We start from the raw sequence: 24,661 nt of genomic DNA, 5'->3' as shown, positions 1-24,661 counted from the left end.
AATAATGCGTTGCATTACTTAATGAACGGCCCTTGTACATATGTAGTGCCGTGCACTGCGGTAGTTTCCATTATGCATTTTACATACATTTTCTTATTAATGTACTGCACTGTAATTCCGCAGCAACGGCCCGACTGACTGAATGCCGGTCACGAGTCACTACCATAGCGTAAGACGCAATGGCGGGGAAAGAGAGGGATTGGTAAGCGGATTGCACACAATGTGCTACACTCAACAACGTGAACGGTGAATGTGTTTTCCGTCCTTTTACTCCACCACTCGCAATATTTCCGTCGAAACAGAAACGAGCTCTGACTGTAAAACAAAAGCATAAAATTACACGTATCTTCGACAATGGGGTGAAGATTAAAACACAGGTGGCAGAACACTTTCAGATTTCGAAGTTTACTTTCTCATGGAGAATAACTTCAAGACGGAAATTATAGACAAGTCCTGCAAGCTGTTGATTTAGCGGCAGTAGGGAGCGCATGAGGCCAGCCGAACATGAAGTAGTGGAGGATTCGCTGACTGAATTGTTCCAAGACATGCACTTGCAGCAAATTCGATTGTCCAAACTTTTAGAAAAGGCTCGTGAAACCATCCAGAGAAAGGGAATTTCTGGGTCTGTGGGTTCCGAGGGCTGACCTGTGGCGTTTTCAGAAGAGGCATGAAGTCAGTACTGTCAGTGTCTGTGGGGAGGCACATAGAGTAAACGAGAAAGTATCGCCCGAGAGAAGTGTTTAATATGGCTGAATCTGGCGTTTTCTACATCTTGGTGCCTCTAAAAAAACGCAAGTCGAGAGCGAAAAAGTCATGGAGGAAAACGCAGCTAGGGGAGACTGACGGTGGTCTTGTGTTGTAATTCACATCGTTCTGAGAAGCACAAACTATTGGCGATTGGCAAACACAAAAATCCACGTTGTTTTAAAAATTTCAAGCTATTCAGTCTACCATGCCACTACGAGCATAACAATAATGCTTGGATGACCAAATCTCTCTGGATAGTTCAACAACAAATGGCTGCGTAGAAGATAAATCCTTTCCTAACTTTTAACCACTGCTCTTCCCATCAGTGCAATCTAACTACAACAAACAGTTTCACATTGGAATGTACTGCAGGCTATATGCAACGCATCTGCTGCCTCGGATGAAATTACAACAGACACCATAACTAACTGTTTAAAGAAGACCTGGACAGCAGTTGATAACGTAGTTGAAACTGAAGAGGAAACCTATGACCCAACGTTTGAAATTACTCTTAATGCGGGTACAATTTTGGATTCAGCTGCTGCTCTTCTGCTGGCTTATACCCGGCTGGTGCCCTCTTGTACCGTAGATATGGAAGTATTGACGCAGGCAGACAATTTTGCTGCTGAGGAACGAGTCATCAGCTCTGTTGATGATAGAGAAGAGAATGATAATGTTTTACTGTCATTTTCTGAGGAGAAACATGAAGATATGACACCGGAAAGTCGCGCTTAAGTAGCAGCTGCAGCCGCTGTTCTCCAGAGATGTGTTGCCACTTTTGATATTTCCATGGGATTTCTGATGTCTCCACGGTATTTCAGGCTGCTCCGGATTTGGTACCTTCAGAGAGTGCCATAGTATTACGACCAACAATCCAACAAACAGTAATTAAAATTTCTCTTTCAAAATTAATGTATTCAAGTAAAATGTGTAATGGATAAGGATTGTTACAAATTAAAACATGTGTTCTGATTGTAACCTAGTGTGCTGAAGAACAGTACACTAAACATTAAAGCGTCTCTTAAGATTATAAAAAAAAAAAGCTCCGTCTTTAGGCCACAAGTGGCCCTTCCGGGACCGTCCGGCCGCCGTGTCATCTTCCGAGGAGGATGCGGATAAGAAGGGGCGTGTGGTCAGCACACCGCACTCCCGACCGTTAGGACGGTATTCTTTGACCGAAGCCGCTACTAATCGGTCGAGTAGCTCCTCAATTGGCATCACGAGGCTGAGTGCACCCCGAAAAATGGCAACAGCACATGGCGGCGGGATGGTGACCCATCCAAGCGCCGGCCACGCCCGACAGCGCTTAACTTCGGTGATCTCACGGGAACCGGTGTAGCCACTGCGGCAAGGCCGTTGCCTTCTTAAGATTATAGCTTGTTCTATTACATGATACACTAGTTCGATGAGTACAAAATTGTTCCACGATATATATGTAAGCTTAATTGCAGTGTTTGAAAAAAATGATGACAAGCATTTGACAATATGTACATATTACTTTATCAATTACACAAATGCCAGAAATACTTTTGTACATGTACAGTGTAGTTATTTTCATTTTTTTTAGAGGTTATGGAAACAGAACACCCTCTTTCGTTGGTACCCATAACAAGACTGAAAGTAAACTGAACAGTCGTAACTTTGTTAAACAGAATTGGGTACATTCCGTCCTCTTGAAATTAGGTTAAATGAGCATCTACAGTATTGAAAAAGGAATATTCAACACTGATCTATCGAACATTCGTGTTCAAATACCTGTCCGTATTAATATTTCTTAAATAAAATACAAAAAATCGCCTTTAGTTTTGAGCGAATGACGAATTAAAAGTTTAAAGATAAATTCTCTTAGGCTTGTTACACCCCGTCGGAGTCTGTCATGCAATGGCAAATGTAGCTGGAGCCCGAGAACCCATGGACAGTTGTGAAGTGTGGCAGAGGTGGTTGACGGCTCAATCAAGCAACGTACATTACAACAGTTCAATGCAATTTCCCTTTCAAAATGGTTCAAATGGCTCTGAGAACTATGGGACTCAACTGCTGTGGTCATTAGTCCCCTAGAACTTAGAACTACTTAAACCTAACTAACCTAAGGACATCACAAACATCCATGCCCAAGGAAGGATTCGAACCTGCGACCGTAGCAGTCGCACGGTTCCGGACTGCGCGCCTAGAACCGCGAGACCACCGCGGCCGGCAATTTCCCTTTCCTTACTTGACTGTGTAACCGATTATTTCTGAAGTAGGCTCTCTGGGTAGTTCGTAATAAAATAACTAAGAACATTTCTTTTCATCAACAAACAGTTGAACGCCTCTAGACTTTCTCAGAATCCAGCTATCCTGATGTGAATTTCCATAACTTTTCCCAAACCACATGAAACAAATCCTGGGATGGTTCCTGTTAACCGTTTGAACTCCAGTGGTTTCTGCCGGAGTTATCATTTTATTAATTTTGTTTTCAACTGTCAGTGCCAGAGAGAGAGAGAGAGAGAGAGAGAGAGAGAGTGCGAGGCGGTCCAATGGTCCTTTCTGTGCGGAAACACACACACACACACACACACACATACGTACACCAGAAATCCTAAGGGAATCAGCTATGGCTACGAGTAATGAGCGTAATGGGCAGGGGCACTACGTTAGTAGAGCGGAACCTCGCCTACTGAGCATAATTACTCGTAGTGCGAAACACTTGTTAAGCGAAACAATTTATCCCATACAAATTAATGTAAAATACGACAATGCGTTCCATGCAGAAAAAGTACTAAAAGTTTTATCTTATTCATGCCGTTTATTCAAAGAAAATTACACATACAGTATTATGTACTTTATTATTCACGATACCATTTAATTCTTTTTCACAAGAAAGCTATCTACAGTGTTTTGTTCTGCCGACGCTTTAACACTTGCAGAAAATGCGACACAGTATTGTCGTCAAATAAATTTCTAGCGCGCATAGCCACTGCTTTAGTGGGATGATGACTTTCAATGTACGATGCAACTGTTACCGCCTTCTCTTCTCCCTCTGAAGAACTCCTCTCCACAACTTCCTGCTGTGAAACACACTGTACCTCCATAAGCTCTTCGGTTGTCATTTCTTGGCAGTGATCTTCCACAAGCTCATCGATATCATTGTTATCCACTTCTAGTCCCATGCTCTTGGCCAAAGATACAATCTCGTTAACTACAGGTGGTCTTGTAGGGCTGGAGAATGGGCAGGAGCGATGTCAATAACAAGCAAGAAAAGTTAGGTTGGGTTGTTTGGGGGAGGAGACCAGACAGCGAGGTCATTGGTCTCATCGGATTAGGGAAGGACGGGGAAGGAAGTCGGCCGTGCCCCGTGCCCTTTCAAAGAAACCATCCCGGAATTTTCCTGGAGCGATTTAGGGAAATCACGGAAAACCTAAATCAGGATGGTCGGACGCGGGATTGAGCCGTCGTCCTTCCGAATGCGAGTCCAGTGTGCTAGCCACTGCGCCACCTCGCTCGGTAACAAGCAAGACATGGAGTGGCAGATTTATCTCAAGCAAATGCCACAGAGTCACATTCGACAACGCACTCCGGCCAAAGCTTCTTCGAAACTGAAGTGAGAGTTCTCTTGGTAGCCCCTTCCCAAGCCTTTTTGATCATCTTGACGGAGGCAACGATGTTGAAGTATTTCCAAAACTCTCTGAGGGTAAGATTGGTAGCTTCAGTCAACTGAAAGCAGTGCTCGATGAGTGCTTTAGTGTAGAGCTTCTTAAAGTTAGAAATAATCTGCTGGTTCATAGGTTGGAGTAACGGAGTGGTGTTGCGAGGCAGAAATTGGATCTTGATGAATTGAAACTCTTCAAGGAGGTGGCGTTGTAGGCCTGGAGAATGGGCAGGAGCGTTGTCCATAACAAGCAAGGCATGGGGTGGCAGATTCATCTCAAGCAAATATTTTTTCACCGAAGGACCAAAAAAAAAAAAAAAAAAAAAAAATCAACTGTCACCCAAGCCTTGTTGTTGAACTTCCACATCACATTTAACACGTTCTTCTGGACTTTACACTTCTTGAAGGCTCGTGGAGTTTCCGAATGGTAAACAAGCAATAGTTTAATTTTCAAACTGACGCTTGCATTGGCACAGAATAGACGAGTGAGACGGGCTTTCATTGTCTCGTGACCGAGCAACGCATTCTCCTCCGCTGTTATAAATGTACGCTCTGGCGTGTTTTCCAGAATAGATCCGTCTAGTGAAAATTAAAAACCCGTTGCGGCAGATAACCCTCAGAATCCACGATCATCTTGAAGTGGCTGACGAAGTTCTCTGCTGCCGTTGAGTCAGAGCTGGCTGCTTCGCCGTGCCTCACAACGCTGTGGATGCTGGTTTTTCTCGAAACACCCACGGCTTCCCTTAAACACTTCTTCGATCGCTGATGATCCTGGGGTCTTCTTAACGAAGTGGGTGAAAATCATTCTCGCATTTTCACAAATGATGTTCTCGTTAGTAGTGCCACCTTGCAATTGCTTTACATTTATCCATATAAGGAGCATCGTCAAAAATACGAAACCGATGTTTAGATACTCTTGTCACTCCCTTTGAAACATCTATCTCCTTAATCTTGTCTTTGTTCTTGAGGATAGTGCAAATAGTTGCTGTAGACCGATTGTATGTGCGTGCTAAATCAGCAACGCTCATAACACATTCACGGTTTTCGGTGATTCAACGTTTCATTCCCCCCTCCCATGAACCATGGACCTTGCCGTTGGTGGGCAGGCTTGCGTGCCTCAACGATACATATAGCCGAACCGAACGGAGGGGTATCTGTTGAGAGGCCAGACAAACATGTGGTTCCTGAAGAAGGGCAGCAGCCTTTTCAGTAGTTGCAGGGGCAACAGTCTGGATGATTGACTGACCTGGCATTGTAACACTAACCAAAACGGCCTTGCTGTGCTGGTACTGTGAACGGCTGAAAGCAAGGGGAAACTACAGCCGTAATTTTTCCCGAGGACATGCAGCTTTACTGTATGATTAAATGATGATGGCGTCCTCTTGGGTAAAATATTCCGGAGGTAAAATAGTCCCCCATTCGGGCGGGGACTACTCAGGAGGACGTCGTTATCAGGAGAAAGAAAACTGGCGTTCTACAGATCGCAGCGTGGAATGTCAGATCCCTCAATCGGGAAGGTAGGTTAGAAAATTTAAAACGGGAAGTGGATAGGTTAAAGTTAGGTATAGTGGGAATTAGTGAAGTTCGGTGGCAGGAGGAACAAGACATTTGGTCAGGTGAATACAGGGTTATAAATACAAAATCAAATAGGGGTAATGCAAGAGTAGGTTTAATAATGAATAAAAAAATAGCAGTGCGGGTAAGCTACTACAAACGGCATAGTGAACGTATTATTGTGGCCAAGATAGACACGAAGCCCATGCCTACTACAGTAGTACAAGTTTATGTGCCAACTAGCTCTGCAGATAATGAAGAAATTAATGAAATGTATTATGAGATATTCAGGTAGTGAAGGGAGACGAAAATTTAATAGTCATGGGTGACTGGAATTCGAGAGTAGGTAAAGGGAGAGAAGGAAACATAGTAGGTGAATATGGACTGGAGGTAAGACATGAAAGAGGAAGCCGCTTGGTAGAATTTTGCACAGAGCATAACTTAATCGTAGCTAACACTTGGTTCAAGAATCATGAAAGAAGGTTGTATACATGGAACAACCCTGGAGATACTAGAAGGTGTCAGATAGATTATATAATGGTAAGACAGAGATTTAGGAACCAGATTTTAAATTGTAAGACATTTCCAGGGGCAGATGTGGATTCTGACCACAATCTATTGGTTATGAACTGTAGATTAAAACTGAAGAAACTGCAAAAAGATGGGAATTTAAGGAGATGTGACCTGGATAAACTGAAAGAACCAGAGGTTGTACAGAGTTTCAGAGGGAGCATAAGGGAACAATTGACAGGAATGGGGGAAACAAATACAGTAGGAGAATAATGGGTAGCTTTGAGGAATGAAATAGTGAAGGCAGGTAAAAATAGTGAAGGTAGGTAAAAAGACGAGGGCTAGTAGAAATCCTTGGGTAGCAGAAGAGATACTGAATTTAATTGATGACAGAAGAAAATACAAAAATTCAGTAAATGAAGCAGGCAAAAAGGAATACAAACATATCAAAAATGAGATAGACAGGAAGCGCAAAATGGCTAAGCAGGGATGGCTAGAGGACAAATGTAAGGATGTAGAGGCTTATCTCATGAGGGGCAAGATAGATACTGCCTACAGGAAAATTAAAGAGACCTTTGGAGAAAAAAGAACCACTTGCATGAATATCAAGAGCTCAGATGGAAACCCAGTTCTAAGCAAAGAAGGGAAACCAGAAAGGTGGAAGGAGTTTACAGAGGGTCTATACAGTGGCGATGTTCTTGAGGACAATATCATGGAAATGGAAGAGGAGGTAGATGAAGATGAAATGGGAGATATGATACTGCGTGAAGAGTTTGACAGAGCACTGAAAGACCTAAGTCGCAACAAGGTCCCGTGAGTAGACAACATTCCATTAGAACTACTGATAGCCTTGGGAGAGCCAGGCGTAACAAAACTCTACCATCTGGTGAGCAAGATGTATGAGACAGGAGAAATTCCCTCAGACGTCATGAAGAATATAGTAATTCCAATCCCAAAGAAAGCAGGTGTTGACAGACGTGAAAATTACCGAACAATCAGTTTAATAAGCCACGGCTGCAAAATACTAACGCGAATTCTTTACAGACGAATGGAAAAACTGGTATAAGCCGACCTCGGGGAAGATCAGTTTGGATTCCGTAGAAATGTTGAAACACGTGAGGCAATACTGACTCTACGACTTATCTTAGAAGAAAGATTAAGGAAAGGCAAACCTACATTTCTTGCATTTGTAGACTTAGAGAAAGCTTTTGACAATGTTGACTAGAGTACCCTCTTTCAAATTCTGAAGGTAGCAGGGGTAAAATACAGGGAGCGAAAGGCTATTTACAATTTGCACAGAAAGCAGATGGCAGTTATAAGAGTCGAGGGACACGAAAGGGAAGCAGTGACTGGGAAGGGAGTGAGACAGGGTTGTAACCTCTCCCCGATGCTATTCAATGTGTATATTGAGGAAGCAGTAAAGGAAACGAAAGAAAAGTTCGAAGTATGTATTAAAATCAATGGAGAAGAAATAAAAACTTTGGGGTTCGCCGATGACATTGTAATTCTATCAGAAACAGCAAAGGACTTGGAAGAGCAGTTGAACGGAATGGACAGTGTCATGAAAGGAGGGTATAAGATGAACATCAACAAAAGCAAAACAAGGATAATGGAATGTAGTCGAATTAAGTCGGGTGATGCTGAGGGAATTAGATTACGAAATGAGACACTTAAAGTAGTAAAGGAGTTTTGCTATTTGGGGAGGAAAATAACTGATGATGGTCGAAGTAGAGAGGATATGAAATGTAGACTAGCAATGGCAAGTAAAGCGTTTCTGAAGGAGAGAAATTTGTTAACATCGAGTATAGATTTAAATGTCAGGAAGTCGTTTCTGAAAGTATTTGTATGGAGTGTAGCCATGTATGGAAGTGAAGCATGGACGATAAATAGTTTAGACAAGAAGAGAATAGAAGCTTTCGAAATGTGGTGCTACAGAAGAATGCTGAAGATTTGATGGGTAGATCACATAACTAATGAGGAGGTATTGAATAGAATTGGGGAGAAGAGGAGTTTGTGGCACAACTTAACCAGAAGAAGGGCTCGGTTGGTAGGACATGTTCTGAGGCATCAAGGGATCACTGATTTAGTACTGGAGGGCAGCGTGGAGGGTAAAAATCGTAGAGGGAGACCAAAAGATGAGTACACTAAGCAGATACAGAAGGATGTAAGCTGCAGTAGGTACTGGGAGATGAAGAAGCTTGCACAGGATAGAGTAGCATGGAGAGCTGCATCAAACCAATCTCAGGACTGAAGACCACAACAACAACAATGGTCGTCTACTTGCTGCTTTATCTTCGGGGACATTTCTACGAAGGTTATTAAAATTTTCACACAAAAAACCACAGTGTGAACACTAGTTTAGAAAAATCACAAGCTGCACTAAGATGGTAGCAGGAAGAGCGCTAAACCGAGATTGCCGTACGCACTAAAGACGTTGGTCATATGCCGCTGCCGACAGTGAAAGGTGTTCATATTGTTGAACGTTTCCCCCAACACGCGCGAACGGTTGGAGACACCACACTAAATCGTCGTTACTCGTTATGCGATACATCGCTGGTTAATCAAGTCATTTTTTTACAATTTGTTTTGCTCGTTATGGGGATTGGGCATTATGAGAGGTGCTCCTTAAGTGATGTTTCACTGTAGTGTGTCGTGAAGTCGTAAATAAGGGTCGGTCAGGGTGTACGGACGGCGTAGGCGGTCATGGTGACCATCCACGAGAAACGAAGAAATCCGTGTTCGGTCTCGGTCCGGTACGAATTTTCTAACTTCCCCCAATGGCATAATTCATTTCGCAGTAGCAACTCCTACCATTATTCCTTTGATTAACTGTCGTATAAGGCTGCAGGATCAAATTTGGTGTCTGCTCTTTCAGACATGTCCGAAAGAACATGCACCACATATACGTATACAAATTCAAGCAGCCTGCCAGAGGCAGTGTCGGCGAACTTGTATTTCGTTTGGTTTCCTGGAACTGAAAAACGGTAGCTTTTGCTCCCTTAGCTTACATTTATGAACTGATTTGATGGAACTACATTTTGTAGGAGACATATGAGCCTCAACTTAATCTGTGATAATAATAGAAGGTGAAGTAATGAATTAAAATTTGCCTTACGGCTGAGACTTGACCCTGTATCTCCTGCTTAGTACGCAGATGTGCTAACCACTACACCTCTGTGGCACTCTGGCTCAGACAGATGCACGGATTATCCTAGTCCAATCCCCTCCCTAACACAAACCTAAAAAAAAAGTTCAAATGTGAGTGAATTTCTAAGGGACCAAACTGCTGAGATCATAGGTACCTAGACTTAAACACTATTTAAACTAACTTATACTAAGAACAACACACACACACACACACACACACACACACACACACACACACACACACACACCCATGCCCCACTGGCGGAGGTTCGAGTCCTCCCTCGGGCATGGGTGTGTGTGTTTGTCCTTAGGTTAATTTAGGTTAAGTAGTGTGTAAGCTTAGGGACTGATGACCTTAGCAGTTAAGTCCCATAAGATTTCACACACATTTGAACAACAACCCATGCTCGAGGGAGGACTCGAACCTCCGGCTGGAGCGGCCGCGCACTCAGTGACATGGCGCCTCTAACCGCGAGGCCACTCCGCGCCGCCACACAAACCTCAATTCACGCCTTCAGCATATTTTCCACTTCTTTAAACGTCAGTATTGCCGATGCTCTCTGATTTGGAATAGCACCGCAGCTTTGTCCGTATTGGGGAATCCCACCTGTACCAGAGGGATAGGTGATCCATTGATCTGATGGAATTACATTCTCTTGCAGACATATGAGTCTCAAATTTATCTTCGATAAGGATAGAAGCTGTGTGAGCCACAATACCACGATGGTATAGTGATTGGCGTATCTGCCTAGTATGCAGGAGACCTGGGTTTAACTCCTGACCTTCGCACAAATTTTGATTCATTAATTCAGTTTCTATCCTCATCGAAATTAAATTTATCGCTTCCGAAAAAGGCACATTTTAACTGCTAATGAGCGTTTGAACAAGTGGTAACTCAGTGAGCCACAGATGCCTGGGTATTAACGTACTTTAGTGCTTGAACTTGGGCGTGCAACGACCTGATTGGCTAACTTAAATGCTATAAAGCTCATAAACGGCACAAAGTACTGATTTTTTTTTCTTAACAGTTACGTCTCAGCACAGTTCCCTTGCGCCACCCATTAAAAGCTTTTCAGACTATTTCTAAACACTCTGTGCAGAAGACAGGAAAACCCTGTCTGAAAAACATGTTTCTCTCAGAAAGTTTGAGACAAATCTTACTAGTGCAGTCATATCTGCTAAATAAGGAAATTTGAATGTGTTACATCCAAGCACTGATAGCATGTCCAAAAAATTAGAAAACCTGCTACAATAGTAACTTCAGCGTTAGGATGCCGAAAAGACAAAACTGACCACTTTCCTCAGCGGAACAAGACAAGAGGATGGTGCAAAATCTGCAATAAACATAATATTTTTATCAAGTGTAAAAAAATGTAAGCATTTTCTGTTCTTCAGCAAAGGTAGGAACTGCTTTAGAGGATTCAACTACTAAAAGAAACCTCTATACATGACTTAATTGTTACATTATAGACTGTGTTCTTTAACAAATCGATTCTGAACGCAGAAATTTGATTGTACATTAATCTTACCCGTGCCCGTCCTGTTACTGGAACCTAAATGTCCATTTGTGTAACATATTATAAAAACCGGACTAAAAATGAAAACGCTGATAAATATTTATTCGTGCTCCACTCTATAGTTAAATGTAAATAATGCTCTGCTAATAACAATCTAAAATAAATATTAATTGTTGTGGCTCCCAGGAGGTTAATAACTGTGATACCTAGAAGTTTAATATTAATTTGATTACAAGAAAATCCTGGCTAGGGGAGTTATTGTGGATATTTACTGTTGTTTAAATTTTGCGATTAACAGTTGCTCTGGGCCACGTCAGTCGAGAAATATAATCATTCAGTTCCCTCCAGTTTTATTCTCGCACAAATCAACTCAAATATGCCACCAGATTAACCTGAATAGAGTGATGGAGGTTGGTGTCAAAAAGGAATCATGTAAAGAAACCTAATTTGCCTCAAACATAGACAAACAGATCAAATTATTTAACTAACAAGACTCCTTCGACCTTAGGCGCAACTGAAAAAGTGCGTATGTATTACTTCCGGAATGGGTGATAGCAAATGGGAAGCAAGTGAAACACTGCAATACTATCGTGACAAAAAATAAGAACTCCTTCAGCCGTCCTTACGATTTTCTTTTACTTTGTGGCTGCCAGTTTCGACGCTTCATTGCGTCATCTTCAGGCTGTTTTGATGCGGTACAGGTTGATACGATCCCCATGCATAACCCACGAGTTGCCAGCATTACTGGATGTCAGCACTCCAACCACTGTGTTGACACTTGATGGTTGGAGTGCTGACACATTATCTGCGAATCCAGTAATGCTGGCAACTGATGGGTTATGCATGGGGATCGTATCAACCTGTACCGCATCAAAACAGCCTGAAGATGACGCAATGAAGCGTCGAAACTAGTAGCGACAAAATCAAATCAAATCATAAGGACGGCAGTAGGTGTTTTTATTTTTTGTCACGATAGTAAACGGCCATCGTCCCAGAGATGTCATGGACACATAAAAATTGCAAGACTATGTTGATATTTACTGCACGGGAATACATCTTGCACCAATGTTTGTATACACAAAGGAAATAAGAACATTGATTCAGCCCATAAATCTCACTCATTAAAACAACCTCACCTTACATTTCTTAGGCAATGGGCAACATATCATACAAGTAATATTGTACAGGTTTCCGTTGCGTAAGGAAAATCTAATTAAAGAATCTTAGGAGGCATTCAATCATACCACGTCAGTTGGAGAAAGGACTCACTAGGCTAATACGCAGGCAAGGGGATTCTCGCAACAGTTAGTACGTATCTCGGTACAGGAAAAACAGGAAAAGCATGCATCTTCTCCGATCGAACTGATCAACACTATCTGTTCAACAGTATATGGACATCCGTATGTAATGCGGAATTGACCGTTCGATCAGAGGTCTGCATGTAGAGACTGTGCTCGCTCGAATTGCTCGGTGCATCTAGTTCAGCAAAAGTGAAAGTCCGGTGGTCAATAAAGCTACTTCGGACTCGGGGAACAACTATACTTCCCCTTATAGAATAACATGTCGAAATATATGTGTAGTCTGCAAAATGCTGAATAAGTTGCTGAAGGAAACGTCACTGACTGAATGCAAAATGACTTCATATTAATCAAGTATTACGCGTTTCATCCGTTAAAATATAATAAATCACAGAACTGCATATGAAATAAAAATCGGCTACAATAGTCTCATATACATCTAATAAAACAGTCACAATCATAAAATGATACGTACACTGGAACTGCAAGTAACCAGTGAACATAACTGTTACGTTATATTGGTAAAAAGCATGGGCAGACTGATAAGAGATTATTGACCATCAAACGACTACACAAATTTTGAACACCAGATGGCCTAGCAAAAGTGGGGGTGGCGCTGTATAACGCCATCGTATCAATTACACTGAGGTGACACAACTCATGGGACAGCGATATGCATATATACAGATGGCAGTAGTATCGCTTACACAAGGTATAAAAGGGATTCAGCTGAGTCATGTGAAAGGCTGTCCGCCGTGATTATAGGCGCACGACTCTTGGTTTAATGTTGTTTGTAAGTCGCATGAAACTCACACGATGTTGCTGTAGAGCGGCATACCCACTTTTATAATCTTACTCGTGTTTGTTACCAGTATAACATGTAACTATTACGTCCATTGGTTACTTGAAGCTCCAGGATACGTCTCATGACTTTAATGTTTTTTTTGTATGTCTATGTTGGTTTTGTAAACTATTTTTATTTCATATGCAGTTATGTGATTTATTTTATTTTAAAAGATGATGGCACACCACAAAAACGTGCAATATTGGGTTAATAAATCACTTTGCATTTAGTCAACGATCTTTACCTCACCAATCTATTCGGAATTTTGCAGACTACTCGTAAAGAAAAATAGATCGGTCAGTAAAGCTCAGTGACTTCGAAGGTGGGCCACCCCAACAGCAAATCCGTCAGGCTGCCAAAGTTGACCGTTAGTGATTTTGAAGTGGAAACGTGAAAGAACAAATACAGCCAAACCGAGAGCAGACATACATAGTGTACCGACAGGGACCTTCAGTCTTTGCAGACGTTGTTTGTAAAATTTGCACGAAACAGCGGAAGGAATCACTTGTGAGTTCCAAAGCTGGAACGGCAGTCCATCTAGCATAATGACTGTGCTTAGGGGGCTAAAAACAATGTGGTACAGTAGTATAGCAGCTTCTCATAAACCTCACATCAGTAGACCGTGCTAAGCGACACTTGGTGTGGTGTAAGGGCGTCGCCACAGGACACTGTATGACTGAAAACAAGTGATTTTTAGTGTTGACTCATGTTATACCCAGTGGCAGTCCGATGGAAGAGTGTGGGTTCGGTGAATGCCTGGGCAATGTTACGTGCCATCAGTGTAGTGCCAACAATGAAGTACGAAGGAGACCGTGTTACGATATGGGGTATTCTTCGTGGGTGAGGTGTGATCCCCTTATCGTGCTGAAACTGTTAAGTATGGGAGAATATGAACACATTTTACAGCATTGCGTATAATATAGGAACAATTCGGTGACTATGATTATTTGTATCAGTACGACAATGCACCCTGACATAATGCAGTACTGTGGGGCAATCCGTTTTGCATCAGAACGACAATGCACCCTGACATAATGCTGTACTGTGAGGCAATACGTTGTGGACAATAACGTTGCGAAAATGGAATGCCTTGCCCAGATTCCCGACATAAGCCCAACGGAACACCTTTGGGATGAGTAAAACGATTGAGGTTGGTCCAGACACCAGCGTCCAACACCACTACCTTCTCTCGTTTCGGCTATTGAGGAAGAATGGGTTGCTGTTCCTGCACAGACATTCAGACATCTCATTGAAAGTTTTCCCAGAAGGGTTAAAGCCGCCATAAAAAATTTTCTGCCCGAACAGGCCATGAAGGCCTAACGGTACCGACCGCCGGCAGCCCACATGCATCACTGGATGAGGATAGGAAGGGGCATGCGGTCAGCACACCACTCTCCCGATTGTATGTTAGTGTACGATAGCGGAGCTGCTACTTCTCAGTCAAGTAGCTCTTCAGTTTGCCTCACAAGGGCTGAGTGCACACCCCGCTTGTCAACAGCACTCGGCAGACCGGAAGGTCGGCCATCGAAGTGCTAGCCCGGCCCGAGAGCGTGTAACTTCGGTGAACTAACGGGAAACGGTGTTACCACGGCGGCAAGGCCGTTGGCAAGCCATCATAGAGGCGAAAGGTTTTAATGTCCAGAAATAGGCTTCCGGGGACTTTTGATCCATGGTGCATTACGCTTTTATGGCGTGTGGGACCTGAATAGAGATTAATTTATGAAGTACGTCGGCACGTTAAGAGCCAATGGGTTTCATGTCTCCTATAGTACCAGTATCATGCGACAAAGAGAAACGTTAAATTCCTGCTGAGAAAGTATTCATACTGCTGTGTGTGTCGACCCAGCGTTCGTAAACAGCCATGTTTCGAAGGTACACTGCCACAATGACACAACAGCTCAAAAAAAAAAAAAAAAGTTCAAATGGCTCTGAGCACTATGGGACTTAACTGCTGAGGTCATCAGTCCCCTAGAACTACTTAAACCTAACTAACCTAAGGACATCACACACATCCATGCCCGAGGCAGGATTCGAACCTGCGACCGTAGCGGTCGCGCGGTTCCAGACTGTAGCGCCTAGAACCGCTCGGCCACTCAGGCCGGCACAACAGCTCATTCGGGCACTGCATCATCAGGACAAGAACAGGAAGTCCTGAGGAATAATTGGGTCAGAGATGTCACAGGGTTGTTCAGTCTCCTACTTGAAAGGAATTTCTTCTTTTGTGCCTATTGACACCTTTCCTCCTATGGGCGCGTGCGTGTGTGTGTGCATGTATCTTTATAGTATAGACGTATGTGTTTAGAGACGGACTGTGATGACGTAGTGCTAAAACATTAGACTCCTACTCATGACGACCGCTGTTCTAATCCCAGCCTTTTTTTGCCAGTATTCCTCCCCTTAATAATTTTTTTTAATTGGTTTATTTTATTGATGAGGGAGACGCCCAGTACAATTACTGAGTTGGTGCATAAGTACGTAGCGTTTTTCCATTAGTTTAATGAACACAACAGATACATATAACATAGAATTTAAAACTTTGAACATAGCTGCTAAGGTTTAGTGACCGTGTCAGAATTATATTAGAACAAATAAGCCCTCGGTCACAAATATTAAGTCAAAAATTGACCAGGTTTCGGCGCTACTATGAGCGTCGTCTTCAGAATTAAACTAGGGATATAATACATTAATAAAATTAAAGTATGTACTGACTGGAAAGAGATGCAGTACTTACAAGTCACATTTTAAAAAATCTAAACCGGAAAGGCGACGTCATGAATAGTTGTAAATAAGATGGCGAGCCGCTAAGGTCTGATCGTACTTGAGTGAACAAGGGTTGGTTCAAATGGCTCTGAGCACTATGGGACTCAACTGCTGTGGTCATAAGTCCCCTAGAACTTAGAACTACTTAAACCTAACTAACCTAAGGACAGCACACAACACCCAGCCATCACGAGGCAGAGAAAATCCCTGACCCCGCCGGGAATCGAACCCGGGAACCCGGGCGTGGGAAGCGAGAACGCTACCGCACGACCACGAGATGCGGGCGAACAAGGGTTGCAACAAGACTGAAGTGTAGTAAAAACCTACCACAGACTCTCACTAATATTGTGTTCGGGATCCTGGGAAAGGACGGATAATTTTTGGAAGTTTAGTCATACGTTCATCAAACCATATCCCAACACACGTGTTAGTGCGATACAGGTAATTTTCAGACGGGGACCGTTGCCACAGAACATTACTTAGAAGAAATGAAGCACTTTAACACATATAATATTCACGTAAACCTAGGCCATAATACATCCATGGACAGTAATAATATAAATGACGGCATAGCACGAAACTTTGCTTCAATTAATCAAAGAACCACATTAGAAGCTAGAAAACAGTTAGTCTGGTTCACAACAATCATCGGGGATACAGGATTCCCCACATAATTAACCATTTATCGATTAAAATATGGATGAGATCTCCTCAAAAGGTGTTAATCTATTTCAGCTGACGGAGGTTGGTAGTGTGACATTTCGACCGAACGATAGCTATAAGCCTGCCTCTGTTTCGTTTCTGGAATTCACGTCGTCTGTGGCCGTGGAGAATGAATTTACGAGGTGTTTCTTGATTTCTGACATCACTTTAATTATCACTGTGACGATTCTTTTCAGTAGTTGGCGGTGATCATTTCAGAGGACTCGTTTACCGCTATTATTACCCTTCGCTGATAATTTTCTACGACAGATCGTGTACGACGGATCACCTTAGACACTATTGCACTAGAGACGCCCACTACCCAACACACTAAAAAAGCACACACACATTGTGACAATGGGAATACCTAGGTTTATATAATCATTTTTAAATGCTTGGTGGCATTAATACTGCTCTTATTAAAACATGAATTAGCCTAGCAGAGTGTACAATTTTGATGGGTGACTAACCTCTGAAGTTTACTACGAATACGGAAATGATTCTCTGAAAAACTTAAGTATTATTCACGGGGTTTATTGTTCCAAGAGATTAAAGTTCTCTTGTATTAATTTCTAAAACCGCTGCTAAAAGCCACTGTGGGTGTATTTAGTATCTGCAAAAATGAATATTTCAAAACTTTCTCTAAAAGCACATTGACCAACAAAGCCTCCGAGTAGGCGAAGGCAACTATTAATGCCTGATGGCTGTCAGATCAAGATTAAACCACTCGCAAACTTTAAGTACAATAAAAATGAAAGCATAGTTCCTGAACACGAAACTGGCAGATTTACAGAATAAGCTAAAACTTAACCGAAGGTCGCTTCACAGAAAACTGTTTCCACTACGTGAAATTACATAACTTCTGATACGAAGAGCAGAGTTTACGTCCGAAGACTCGTGTGAAATACAGCTTCCTTTATTTCTAAACGAAATCTTTCAAACAGTAGATGCAGTTTGCAGAAAGTTCCGTCTTCCTAGATTTATGAAACGCGATAGACACTGAACCACATCATTGGCTAATATCCGCGATATGTTTATACGGAGAATCTCCTTGCAAATTTTCGATGAGAACTTCGATTGATGGAAAATTCACTACAGAACCCAGTGAGTTACATAGCTGTGAATGTTCAAACAGAAAGGAAATTAACATCGTTATGCCCAAGAAAGCGTAATACGGCCTGTAAAGTCCTCAATATACATAAAAAAATGTCGGCTGAGATCAGTTGCAGTGTCAGTTTATCATTTCACGATTGTGTCGTCTACAGGAAAGCGTCGTAGCAACGCGATCGTAAGAAAATGCAGATACGTTCTGAAATACTTTCCACTTGCTGTAAAGAATGTCACCTCTCGTTAAATGCGGATAAAGGTTAGATAATTCCCACAGAAAACGGAAGGGACCCGACAGTATCCTTTTACAAGATTTGTGGCAAATTTCTTGAGCTCGTCACACCATATAAATACGAGGGGCATTTAACAAACTGGTCAGATCGTTGTTGCAGAAGCAACGAAAAAAGCGTGGCAAATTTAATATGCCGCGTACTTCAATGCGAGACGCTTTTAATAATTTCCACAACGAAATTCTGTCTCGAAATCTGGCAGAAAACCGAAAGAGATTCTGGTCATACATAAAGCACACCAGTGGTAAGACGCAATCAATACCTTCACTGCGTGATAACAACGGTGAAGTCACTGATGACAGTGCCACTGAAGCAGAGTTATTAAACACGGCTTTCCGAAACTCCTTCACCAAAGAAGACGAAGTAAATATACCTGAATTCCAATCAAGAACAACTGCCAAGACGAGAAACATAGAAGTACATATCCTCGGAGTAACGAAGCAGCTTAAATAACTTAATAACAGCAAGGACCGGTCCAGATTGTATACCAGTCAGGTTCCTCTCAGAGTATGCTGATAAAATAGCTCCATATTTAGCATTTATATACGACCACTCGCTGACAGAAAGATCCGCAATTAAAGACTGGTAAATTGCTCAAGTCACACCGATACCCAAAAAAGGAAGGAGTAGTAATCCGCTGAATTACAGGCCTATATCACTAACGTCGATTTGCAGTAGGGTTTTGGAACATATACTGTATTCGACCCCCCCATGAGCCATGGACCTTGCCGTTGGTGGGGAGGCTTGTGTGCCTCAGCGATACAGATAGCCGTACCGTAGGTACAACCACAACGGAGGGGTATCTGTTGAGAGGCCAGACAAACGTATGGTTCCTGAAGAGGGGCAACAGCATTTTCAGTAGTTGCAAGGGCAACAGTCTGGATGATTGACTGATCTGGCCTTGTAACAATAACCAAAACGGCCTTGCTGTGCTGGTACTGCGAACGGCTGAAAGCAAGGGGAAACTACGGCCGTAATTTTTCCCGAGGGCATGCAGCTTTACTGTATGATTCAATGATGATGGTGTCCTCTTGGGTAAAATATTCCGGAGGTACAATAGTCCCCCATTCGGATCTCCGGGCGGGGACTACTCAGGAGGATGTCGTTATCAGGAGAAAGAAAACTGGCGTTCTACGGATCGGAGCGTGGAATGTCAGATCCCTTAATCGGGCAGGTAGGTTAGAAAATTTAAAAAGGGAAATGGATAGGTTAAAGTTAGATATAGTGGGAATTAGTGACGTTCGGTGGCAGGAGGAACAAGACTTCTGGTCAGGTGACTACAGGGTTATAAACACAAAGTCAAATAGGGGTAATGCAGGAGTAGGTTTAATAATGAATAGGAAAATAGGAATGCGGGTAAGCTACTACAAACAGCATAGTGAACGCATTATTGTGGCCAAGATAGATACGAAGCCCACATCTACTACAGTAGTACAAGTTTATATGCCAACTAGCTCTGAAGATGACGAAGAAATTGAAGAAATGTATGATGAAATGAAAGAAATTATTCAGATAGTGAAGGAAGACAAAAATTTAATAGTCATGGGTGACTGGAATTCGAGTGTAGGAAAAGGGAGAGAAGGAAACGTAGTAGGTGAATATGGATTGGGGCTAAGAAATGGAAGAGGAAACCGCCTGGTAGAATTTTGCACAGAGCACAACTTAATCATAGCTAACACTTGGTTTAAGAATCATGATAGAAAGTTGTATACATGGAAGAACTCTGGAGATACTAAAAGGTATCAGATAGATTATATAATGGTAAGACAGAGATTTAGGAACCAGGTTTTAAATAGTAAGACATTTCCAGGGGCAGATGTGGACTCTGACCACAATCTATTGGTTATGACCTGTAGGTTAAAACTGAAGAAACTGCAAAAAGGTGGGAATTTAAGGAGATGGGACCTGGATAAACTGAAAGAACCAGAGGTTGTAGAGAGTTTCAGGGAGAGCATAAGGGAAAAATTGACAGGAATGCGGGAAAGAAATACAGTAGAAGAAGAATGGGTAGCTTTGAGGGATGAAGTAGTGAAGGCAGCAGAGAATCAAGTGGATAAAAAGACGAGGGCTAGCAGAAATCCTTGGGTAACAGAAGAAATATTGAATTTAATTGATGAAAGGAGAAAATATAAAAATGCAGTAAATGAAGCAGCCAAAAAGGAATACAAACGTCTCAAAAATGAGATCGATAGGAAGTGCAAAACGGCTAAGCAGGGATGGCTAGAGGACAAATTTAAGGATGTAGAGGCTTGTCTCACTAGCGGTAAGATAGATACTGCCTACAGGAAAATTAAAGAGACCTTTGGAGAGAAGAGAACCACTTGTATGAACATCAAGAGCTCAGAAGGAAACCCAGTTCTAAGCAAAGAAGGGAAAGCAGAAAATTGGAAGGAGTATATAGAGGTTCTATACAAGGGCGATGTACTTCAGGACAATATCATGGAAATGGAAGAAGATGTTGATGAAGATGAAATGGGAGATACGATACTGCGTGAAGAGTTTGACAGAGCACTGAATGACCTGAGTCGAAACAAGGCCCCTGGAGTAGACAACATTCCATTGGAACTACTAACGGCCTTGGGAGAGCCAGTCATGACAAAACTCTACCATCTGGTGAGCAAGATGTATGAAACAGGCGAAATACCCTCAGCCTTCAAGAAGAATATAATAATTCCAATCCCAAAGAAAGCAGGTGTTGACAGATGTGAAAATTACCGAACAATCAGTTTAATAAGCCACAGCTGCAAAATACTAAAGCGAATTCTTTACAGACGAATGGAAAAACTAGTAGAAGCCGACCTCGGGGAAGATCAGTTTGGATTCCGTAAAGGCAAACCTACGTTTCTAGCATTTGTAGACTTAGAGAAAGCTTTTGACAATGTTGACTGGAATACTCTCTTTCAAATTCTAAAGGTGGCAGGGGTAAAATACAGGGAGCGAAAGGCAATTTACAATTTGTACAGAAACCAGATGGCAGTTATAAGAGTCGAGGGCCATGAAAGGAAAGCAGTGGTTGGGAAGGGAGTAAGACAGGGTTGTAGCCTCTCCCCAATGTTATTCAATCTGTATATTGAGCAAGCAGTAAGGGAAACAAAAAAAAAAAAATTCGGAGTAGGTATTAAAATCCATGGAGAAGAAATAAAAACTTTGAGGTTTGCCGATGACATTGTAATTCTGTCAGAGACAGCAAAGGACTTGGAAGAGCAGTTGAACGGAATGGATGGTGTCTTGAAGGGAGGACATAAGATGAACATCAACAAAAGCAAAACGAGGATAATGGAATGCAGTCGAATTAAGTCGGGTGATATTGAGGGTATTAGATTAGGAAATGAGACACTTAAAGCAGTAAAGGAGTTTTGCTATTTGGGGAAGAAAATAACTGATGATGGTCGAAGTAGAGAGGATATAAAATGTAGACTGGCAATGGCAAGGAAAGCGTTTCTGAAGAAGAGAAATTTCTTAACATCGAGTATAGATTTAAGTGTCAGGAAGTCATTTCTGAAAGTATTTGTATGGAGTGTAGCCATGTATGGAAGTGAAACATGGATGGTAAATAGTTTGGACAAGAAGAGAATAGAAGCTTTCGAAATGTGGTGCTACAAAAGAATGCTGAAGATTAGATGGGTAGATCACATAACTAATGACGAGGTATTGAATAGGATTGGGGAGAAGAGAAGTTTGTGGCACAACTTGACCAGAAGAAGGGATCGGTTGGTAGGACATGTTCTGAGGCATCAAGGGTTTACCAATTTAGTATTGGAGGGCAGCGTGGAGGGTAAAAATCGTAGGGGGAGACCAAGAGATGAATACACTAAGCAGATTCAGAAGGATGTAGGTTGCAGTAGGTACTGGGAGATGGAGAAGCTTGCACAGGATAGAGTAGCATGGAGAGCTGCATCAACCCAGTCTCAGGACTGAAGACCACAACAACAACACTGTATTCGACCATTAGGATGCACCTCGAAGAAAGCGATTTATTGACACATAGTCAGCACGGTTTCAGAAAATATCTTTATGTGAAACACTACTAGCTCCTTATAATCATGAAGTAATAAGTGCTATCGACAGGGGATGTCAAATTGATTCCATATTTTTAGGTTTCCAGAAGGCTTTCGACACTGTTACTCACAAGCGTCTGGTAACCAAACTGCGTGCCTACGAAGTATTGCCTCAGGTGTACGAATGGATTCGTGATTTCCTGTCAGAAAGGTCACAGTTCGTAGTAATAGACGGAAAGTCATCGAGTAAAACAGAAGTTATAACCGGCGTTCCCCAAGGAAGTGTTATAGGCCTTCTATTGTTCCTGATCTATATTAACGGCATAGGAGACAATCTGAGTAGCCGCCTTAGACTGTTTGCAGACGATGCTGTCATTTACCGTCTTGTAAAGTCATCAGATGATCAAAACAACTTGCAAAATGATTCAGATAAGATATCTGTATGGTGGGAAAAGTGGCAATTGACCCAGAATAAGAAAAAGTGTAAAGTTATTCACATGAGTACTAAAAGAAATCAGCTAAATTTCGATTACGCGATAAGTCACACAAATCTGAAGGCGATTCATTGGCAGAACACTTAGAAGGTGCAACAGGTCTACTATAGAGACTGCTTACACCACGCTTGTTCGCCATATTTTGGAGTATTGCTGTGCGGTGTGGGATCCGCATCAGGTGGGCCTGACGATGACATGGAAAAAGTACAAGGAAGGGCAGCTCGTTTTGTATTATCGCGAAATAGGGGAGATAGTGTCACAGACATGATACGTAAATTGGAGTGGCAATCATTAAAACAAAGGCGTTTTTCGTTGCGACGGAATCTTCTCATGAAATTTCGATCACCAGTTTTCTCCTCCGATTGCGAAAACATTCTGTTGGCAGCACCCTACATAGGGAGAAATGATCATCACGATAAAATAAGAGAAATCAAAGCTCGCACAGAGTAATCTTAGTGCTCATTGTTACCGCGTGCCGTTAGAGAGTGTAACGATAAAGAGACAGCTTGAAGGTGGTTCATTGAACCCTCTGCCAGGCACTTTATTGTTAATAGCAGAGTAATCACGTAGATGTAGATGTAGATGTAGAAATAATGCAACACATTTTTTTCGGCTATTTACGAGTGAAAAAAATGCAGAATTTGTTGTGAGACATCGTGGAATATTCCCTCTTCAGCCTCTATAGTTTCATGAAGTTCCGTCTTTGCGATAGGTAGCGGCGCAATATGTCTCCTTCAAAATTCTACCTGTAACGGACGTGCATTCCAAGCAGGGAACTCTTGGCGGAAAACTGGAGCACCACACATATTCATAGACCCCTGCAGAATGTCTACGGAGAGCTGGCAGTGAACAAAATCACGGCGAGTCATTGGACTAGGCGTCTGTCATCATCACAACAAGGTCGCCCAAACCTATCCGATCTCTCGCGTGCCGACCGGCCGCACACAGTTGTGACTCCTGCAGTGCTCGAACGTGCGGATACTCTCATTCGAGGTGATCGACGGACCGAAGCAAACATTTCGCTGCTCAACTGGACGTCTCTGTTGACAGTGCTGACACACTCGTCCACCAGTTGGAGTACTCATAGGTGTGTGCCTGCTTTGTTCCTCGGCGCCTAACAGAAGACCGTAAAGAGCAGCGAAGGACCATCTGCGCGGAAGGGCTTGGGAGTTACGAACCTGATCGTAATGATTTTTCATCGAACATCGTCACAGGGGAAGAAACATGGGTTCATCACTTCGAACGGGAAACAAAACGTCAATCCATGGAGTGGCGCCACGCCACCTCTACTCCGAAGAAACAGTTCAAAGCCGCACCGTCAGCCGGTACAGTCACGGCGATGGTTTTCTGGGACTCTGAAGGGGTTATTCTGTTCGATGTCCTCCCTCATGGTGCAACGATCGCCTCTGAAGTGTATTGTGTTACACTCAGGAAAATGAAGAAACGACTTCAACGTGTTTGTCACCACAAAAATGCAAACGAACATCCCGTTCTCCACGGCAATGTAGAGCCTCACAGAAGTCTGCTCACCCGGAACGAGGTCAAAAAACTTCATTGGACTGTTCTTCTTCATCCATCATACAGAGGAATCTCGTACCTTTCAACTCCGATGTGTCTGGCACAGAGAAAGATGCACTCCGTGGGAAGCAGTACTTGGGTGATAGCGAGGGTATTGACCCAGCACGACGTTGGCTCCGAATGCGATCATGCGGGCATACAGGCTCTCCCAGTAAGGTGGCGTAAGGCCTTCGCATTGAACGGAGATTATGTTGAAAAATAGGGTTTTGTAGCCAAAAGAGTGGGAAATAATTTGGTGTATTGAAAGTCTGAATGAAACCAACCTGCTTTCACAATAAAATGAGTTGCGGTACTTACTGAACGCCCCTCGTATTTAGCGGTGATACTAAGAAGTGGTATGAAATGGGGCGAACGCTCAGTATTAGAGAGATAGATTTCTTGAAAAGGTTCTTCGAAAGTATACTGCATCTTTAAAGGAAAACGTAAATTACAAGAATATTGCCCAATGAATTCTAGAGTATTGTTCCAGCATTTGGTGTCTTTATCG

This window comes from Schistocerca nitens, chromosome 3 (assembly GCF_023898315.1).
Source record: "Schistocerca nitens isolate TAMUIC-IGC-003100 chromosome 3, iqSchNite1.1, whole genome shotgun sequence".
In the NCBI taxonomy this organism is placed as follows: domain Eukaryota; kingdom Metazoa; phylum Arthropoda; class Insecta; order Orthoptera; family Acrididae; genus Schistocerca; species Schistocerca nitens.
Note: the sequence above shows the minus strand (reverse complement) of the source record.